Below are 6,319 nucleotides of genomic sequence, written 5' to 3'. Positions count from 1 at the left end.
AATTGACACAGCAATAGTACCCAAATTAAAGAAGTCCATGATTTATAATAACATTTATTACATCATCTCTTTTAACATGTAAATTTTTTAAATTTAATTTTTTGTGATATAGATCAGATCAGATCAGTCGCTTAGTTGTGTCTGACTCTTTGCGACCCCATGAATCGCAGCACGCCAGGCCTCCCTGTACATCACCATCTCCCGGAGTTCACTCAAACTCACGTCCATTGAGTCAGTGATGCCATCCAGCCATCTCATCCTGTGTCATCCCCTTCTCCTCCTGCCCCCAATCCCTCCCAGCATCAGAGTCTTTTCCAATGAGTCAGCTCTTCACATGAGGTGGCCAATTGACTTACAATGTTGTGTTACTTTCAGGTATACAGCTAAGTGATGTAATTATATATGTACATAAATCCATTTTTTTCAGATTCTTTTAACATATATGTTATTATAGATTGTTAAGTAGCTTTCCCTGTGCTATATAGTAGATCCTTGTTGATTATCTATATTGTATATAGTAGTGTGTATATTTTAATCCCAAACAATTTATCCCTCCTCCCATATTTCACCTTTGGTAACCATAAGTGTTTATGAAGTCTGTGACTGTTTTATATATAAGTTCATTTGTATCATTTTTTTAGGTTCCACATGTAAATGGCATCATATGATATTTATCTTTCTCTCTCTGACTTACTTCATTTAGTATGATAATCTCTAGGTCTATCCATGTTGATGCAAATGGCATTATTTCACTCTTTTTAACAGCTATGATTCCATACTACCACATTTTCTTTATCCATTTCTCTGTCAATTGGACAGTTAGGTTGCTCTCATGTCCTGATGTTGTAAGTAGTGCTGCAATGAACACTGGGCACTCTTCAAATTAAGGTTTTCTCTGAATGTAGGGCCAGAAGTGGGACTGCTGAATTACAAGTACTGAAACTGAAACCATGACATATAGATTCCCAATAAACAAAAGCCCAGGACTAGAGGGCTTCACAGGCAAATTATATCACATTTGCTGCTGCTGCTGCTAAGTCACTTCAGTCATGTCCGACTCTGTGTGATCCCATAGATGGCAGCCCACCAGGCTCCCCCGTCCCTGGGATTCTCCAGGCAAGAACACTGGAGTGGGTTGCCATTTCCTTCTCCAATGCATGAAAGTGAAAAGTGAAAGTGAAGTCGCTCAGTCGTGTCTGACCCTCAGCAACCCCATGGACTGCATCCCACCAGACTCCTCCATCCATGGGATTTTCCAGGCAAGAGTATTGGAGTGGAGTGCCATTAGAGAAGAGTTAATACCTGCCCTTCTAAAATTCTTGCAAAAAATTGCCAAGGAACACTCTCAAACTCATTCTATGAGGCCATCATCACTCTGATATTAAAACCAGACAAAGATACCACAGAAAAAATTACCAAAAAAAAGAGAATTACGGTCAATATTACTGATGAACATAGACACAAAAATCCTCAACAAAGTACTAGCAAACCAAATCCAGCAATGCATTAAAAGGATTATAAACCAGGACCAAGAGGGGTTTATCCCTGGGATGCAAGGATTCTTCCATATTTGTACATCAATCAGTGTGATACACCACATCAACAAACTGAAGAATAAAAATGATATTACCATACCAATAGCTATGGAAAAAATATTAGACAAACTTCAACACCCATTTATGATAAAAACTCTCCAGATTGTGGGCATAAAGAGAACCTATCTCAACATAATAAAGGCCATATATGACAAACCCACAGCTAATATAATTCTCAATGGTGAAAAGCTGAAAGCATTTCCTCCAAGATCAGAAACAAGACAAGAATGTTCATTCTCACCACCTTTTTTCAGGATAGTTTTGGAAGTCCTAGCCAAGGCAATCAGAGAAAAATAAAAGGAGTCTAAATTGGAAAAGAAGTAAAACTGTCATGGTTTGCATATATATAACATGATACTATACATAGAAAATCCTAAAGATGTGAACCCAAAACTACTACCACTCATTTGCATTTGGTAAATTTTTTCAGGATACAAAATTAATATGCAGAACTGTCTTATATTTCTATACATTAATAATAAAAGATGAGAAACAGAAATTAAAAAACAATCCCATATACAATCACATCCAAAAGAATAAAATACCTAGGAATATTATGTCATTTTCAACCAAGGTCAAATTATATTTCTGAAGAAATGGGACTGATACACTTCAATATGTTAATAAAATACATTAAATGAGCTATTTCATATATGAATATTTCTACCATTAAACTATTAGCAGAATATTCCTTATTCTTGACTTGATAAGATACTGAAATAACACAATTACACAAATGTGTTTAAGCTAAATTTAAAACATTTTCCTGGATTGTAGAAGGAATGGAGAGAAGTTAATGTAAAAATGCCTGGTCAGTCATGAGTCAAATGAGCATGAATTTGGATTGATTTTAGTGTAGTTCAGGGTTATTAAACTAACTTTTTGAATTAAGTAGTAAAATTTACAAAGGCTTGTTACAAACCCTACTCTAAATATATTGTATACTTCATTTTATATAGAAATGAATAAATATTGCAATCTCAGTATAGAATCCAATTAAACTTTAAGTATTGGTCTAGAATACCTCTGCTTTACTAACTATGCAAAGCTTTGTGTAGATCACAACAAACTGTGGAAAATTCTTAAGAGATGGGAATACCAAACCACCTGACCTGCCTCCTGAGAAATCTGTATGCAGGTCAAGAAGCAACAGTTAGAACTGGACATGGAACAACAGAGTGGTTCCAGGGAAAGGAGTATGTCAAGGTTGTATATTGTCACACTGCCTATTTAACTTGTATGCAGAGTATATCATGTGAAAAGCCAGGATGGATGAAACACAAGCTGAAATCAAGATTTCTGGGAGAAATATCAATAATCTCATATACACAGATGACACCACCTTTATGGCAGAAAGTGAAGAGGAACTAAAGAGCCTCTTGATGAAAGTGAAAGAGGAGAGTGAAAAAGTTGGCTGAAAACTCAACATTCAGAAAACTAAGATCATGGCACCTGGTCCCATCACTTCATGGCAAATAGATGGGGAAACAATGGAAACAGTGAGAGACTTTATGTTTTGGGGCTCCAAAATCACTGCAGACTGTAAATGTAGCCATGAAATTAAAAGATGCTTGCTCCTTGGAAGAAAAGCTATGACCGACCTTGACAGCATATTAAAAAGCAGAGACGTTACTTTGCCAGCAAAGGTCCTTATAGTCAAAGCTATGTTTTTTCCAGTAGTCATGTATGGATGGATGTGATTTGAACTATAAAGAAAGCTGAGCACTGAAGAATTGATGCTTTTGAACTGAGGTGTTGTAGAAGACTCTTGAGAGTCGCTTGGACAGCAAGGAGCTCCAACAAGTCCATCCTAAAGGAAATCAATCCTGAATATTCATTGGAAGGATTGATGCTGAAGCTGAAACTCCAATCCTTTGGTCACCTGATGAGAACTGACTCATTAGAAAAGACCCTGATGCTGGTCTTTTAAGATGCTGAAAGATTTAAGGCAGGAGGAGAAGGGTATGACAGAGCATGAGATGGTTGGATGGCATCACCTACTCAGTGGACATGAGTTGAGCAAGCTTTGAGAGTTGGTGATGGACAGGGAAGCCTGGTGTGCTGCAGTCATGGAGCCACAAAGAGTCAGACACTACTGAGCGATTGAACTGAACTGAGAATAGCTCTAACTGACCTGTTAGAGGAATTAAAATTTTTTCAGAATAAAAGAAAGAATGAGTCAGTGTTTAGCCTCTGAGTTTCTGTTCTCTCTCTCTCTCTATATATATATATATATAAACATGTTTATCAATTTATTTACCTATATGTACATATTTATATAAGTAAATAAAATGCATATATATTACATGTGAATAACATACATGTGTAAAGAAAACCTTCACATCCAGCTAGACAAACGTTTGTCACTTACCAAAAGATGTTCATTAAAATATGCTCCAGTGAAAGTGTTGGGCTACACCCTGCAGGCCTTCAAGTCTTGTCATTTCCCAGCTATGAGACTGAAAAAAGAGCCTAGAGACAGCGACAGAGATACCCACAATGTATTGGATAGGGAATCTTACACATTTGAAGCAAAAGTCCCAGGCCAGCACTCCACCATGGATGGCAGATGGCAGCCACGATGTGGCAGTCATCTTCTCTACTAAGGAGGAAGAAGGACTCTACCAGTTATATGGGGAATTGATGCCAGGTGAGCTCATCAGTTACCAGAGAAACCTGAGGCAGGAGCAAGCCTGTAGGCAGTTACTCATTAGTTTCTACAATTAAGAGAATTGGCGAGTCCTACTACTACAGTGTAGGTAAAGGTCAAGCAGGGGATGTATAGAAAACAGGGTAACAGCTACCTTGATGGCCTGACTATACAGGCAGTTTGTGACCTCACTGTGAACTCAATAAACTCCCAATCCTGAAATATTCATGTCAGATACGTTCATGAAACCAATACAACTGAGAAAAGAAACTGCAAGTTTGGCTTGCTGTATTGTTTGAAAGAGAAAACAATTAAATTGGAACTCTTATTGCACTATTTAATCAATAGTGTTGTGAATAGAAGAGTTCAATTTCACCTGTGAAATATACTAATTGTTAAGAAAATTTTAATTAATGAACATCAAATGCAAAAACACAAATACTTTATTTGGACAAGATTTGTTCAAGTACGGTAATCCAGAGGCTTGCAATGCATTTTGGAAGTGCATCATTTCTCAATCATTTCTTAAATAACAGAGTTGCAAATCACCAGTTCTCTATTCCCATGGAATAAAGAATGATTTCTGGCCAGTGATTATGGATGACCTGGGTTTGAATTCTGATCTCTTCTCTAGTTCTGACCTTGGTCACTTCATTTACTCTGTCTGCTTCAGGATTTTTATCTATAAAATGGAGAAAATAACCCTTGCTGGAAATGAAGTAGCAAGGTAACAAAGTAGGGAATGTGAAGGAATTTTTAAATGGTGCTTTATTTATAAATAAAACTATTGTTTTCCAAACTTTAATTTTTGCTTTTATTTGAGTTTATTTCTTGCTGGAAGTTTTGTAGGTTTCTTTCCCTTTTATTTCCAAGGCTTCACTATTCCATTTTAATGCATATCTAGATTATGTTGCTTTTTATTGTAGGTAAAGTATACATTAAAATGTTTATATCTAATATGTATATGTATGGCTGAGTCATTCTGCTGTGCACCTGAAACTGACATGACATTGTTAATCAGCTATATGCCAATATAAAAGAAAAAGTTTAAAAAATTGTTTGTAGATAGCTAATGGGAAGCTGCTGTATAGCACAGGGAGCTCAGCTCTGTGCTCTGTGATGTCCTAGGTGGGTGGGATTGTGGGAGGGAGGATCAAGAGGGAGGGAATATATTTATACACATAGTTGATTCACTTTGCTCTGCAGCAGAAACTAACACAACACTGTAAAGCAATTATAGCTAATAATAAAAATTTTTTAAATTTACATCCAGAAACAAGGATAAATAAGCATTTTACTTCTTAATAGAATCAGGGAGGAATAATTTATTTTTTTTGGGGGGGAGGAAATTTTTGCAAACTATATTTGTGATAAGAACTCAAACATGAAAATGAGGGAACTAAAAACTCAGCAAAAGACTTGAGCAGACATTTCACAAAAAAGATATATGAATGGTTAATAAAGATATTTAATTTCATTCAGTTCAGTTCAGTCACTCAGTCATGTCTGACTGTTTGCAACCCCATGAATTGCAGCATGCCAGGCCTCCCTGTCCATCACCAACTCCCAGAGTTCACTCAAACTCATGTCCATTGAGTCGCTGATGCCATCCAGCCATCTCATCCTCTGTCATCTCCTTCTCCTCCTGCCCCCAATCCCTCCCAGCATCAGGGTCTTTTTAACCAACACTAGATCTGACTTTAGTTGCTTTAGGCTCTTCAGTTGCACACAGCCAATAGGTGGGTACTCTGAATCCATTTTGGTAATTGCTATTTTAAAGACGATAGCCAATGCCACTGAAATTGGGTGTATAGGCACCAAATGAAGCACCAAAGCTGACAAGTAAAGTGGATTTTTAAAATTTTATTTATTTTTAATTGAAGGATAGTTGCTTTACAATATTGTGTTGGTTTGTGCCATACATCAACATGAATCAGCCATAGGTATACATATGTCCCCTCCTTCTTGAACCTCCCTCCCACCTCTCATTCCATCCCATCCCTCTAGGTTGTCACAGAGTCCCAGTTTGAGCTCCCTGAATTATACAGCAAATGCCCACTGGCTATTAAAGCAG

This window comes from Oryx dammah, unplaced genomic scaffold (genome assembly GCF_014754425.2).
Source record: "Oryx dammah isolate SB20612 unplaced genomic scaffold, SCBI_Odam_1.1 HiC_scaffold_26, whole genome shotgun sequence".
NCBI lineage: Eukaryota > Metazoa > Chordata > Mammalia > Artiodactyla > Bovidae > Oryx > Oryx dammah.
This window is presented reverse-complemented; position numbering follows the sequence as displayed.